The 1,509-nt window shown below is 44.9% G+C and overlaps 1 protein-coding gene across 1 annotated transcript in view; it reads right to left on the bottom strand.

The window, feature by feature from the left end:
• LOC109906723 (apolipoprotein C-I) overlaps positions 1 to 38 on the bottom strand; it is a 2,778-nt gene extending 2,740 nt beyond the window's left edge. Inside the window, exon 1 of the mRNA XM_020504586.2 lies at positions 1 to 38. This exon is cut by the window's left edge and continues 57 nt beyond it. The gene's annotated coding sequence lies outside the window, so the exon portion shown is untranslated.
• Between the last annotated feature and the right edge of the window lie 1,471 nt (positions 39 to 1,509).

Below are 1,509 nucleotides of genomic sequence, written 5' to 3'. Positions count from 1 at the left end.
CCTCTATATATCCCAGGACGCTGACGTAATCAGTACTCACCACTTCTGACCTATGGTGACCCCGCATCGCCCAATGAAGAGCACGCCAAGAGTGGCCTACTCCCACCTTCTCCTCCAGATTAACCAACACTCCCCCATCTCCCTTTTTCGGAGAGCCCAGCTGAGGTATGGTCCATGTTCTGTCTGGTTTCAAACCATACATGATCACGTATTTAATCAGATTTTGTGGGAATGTATTTATTTGACTAGAACTGTAATTCACAGTCTGATCTGGGGGGGGGGGGTTCATCCTGCCTTAGGTTTTATAATGTGATATTCATTCGTCATAAACTATCCATTGTAAATCATCAGACTGTCAGTGCACAGAGATACAGCCCTAAAGTGGACTATGGCCATTAAACTAGGTCACAAGATACTACTGAGCTAAGATATTGATACAGTTCTTCAGTGGCATCACTAAACAGCACGGCATTGACAGTGCAGATCTGTCTCTGAGTCCACCAGACCAGTCTGTTTATGGCTCTATTCAATCCATAGCACTGAAGATCTGTCTCTGAGTCCACCAGACCAGTCTGTTTAGGGCTCTATTCAATCCATAACACTGAAGATCTGTCTCTGAGTCCACCAGACCAGTCTGTTTAGGGCTCTATTCAATCCATAGCACTGAAGATCTGTCTCTGAGTCCACCAGACCAGTCTGTTTAGGGCTCTATTCAATCCATAGCACTGAAGATCTGTCTCTGAGTCCACCAGACCAGTCTGTTTAGGGCTCTATTCAATCCATAGCACTGAAGATCTGCGACCGATAATTAAAGGCAGTGTTCCCATCGTTGTGTTGACTGCATTCAATGACCTTTGAATTTTAAAGCAGATCTCCTGGCAATACGGAGTGAATCCAGCCCTTAGTCTTTTTGGCAAGGCAAGTATTTGGGCCCCATTCCATCCTTCCCGCCTCCCTTCCCTGAAGTCATCCCTGTTCTGACTTCTCTGAATAGATGAAAGCTGTGTGATGAAATCCTTATTGACACCTATCAATTTCATAATATATAAATTAGTCCTTTAACATGTGCGCTTCTGCACCTCTGATCTACTTTCAGTGCCATTACCCTTCACTGACCTCACACACAGATCTGTGTTATCAGTGTTATCATGTGATACAGAATGCACAGCATCATATTTGTCCACTGTTATGTAAATCTGATAGAAGTCCATTATATTAGTGCTCCTCTGTGCTGTCTCCAACAGAGAGAAGCTGGGGTCAACAAACCTCTACTGTACTGGAATAGCCTATACGTAACTCCACGTCCAAGAACTACAAAGTCTGGCAAAGTCTATGTCAACTTCTTCTTTTTTGTGGGTGTCAGTCTGTGTCTGTCTGTGTCTGTCTGTGTGTGTGTCTGTGTGTGCCTGTGTGTGCCTGTGTGTGTCTGTGTGTGTCTGTGTGTGTCTGTGTGTCTGTGTGTCTGTCTGTCTGTCTGTCTGTCTGTCTGTCTGTCTGTCTGTCTGTCTG

Source organism: Oncorhynchus kisutch, linkage group LG2 (genome assembly GCF_002021735.2).
Source record: "Oncorhynchus kisutch isolate 150728-3 linkage group LG2, Okis_V2, whole genome shotgun sequence".
NCBI classification, from domain to species: Eukaryota; Metazoa; Chordata; class Actinopteri; order Salmoniformes; family Salmonidae; genus Oncorhynchus; species Oncorhynchus kisutch.
This window is presented reverse-complemented; position numbering and strand designations above follow the sequence as displayed.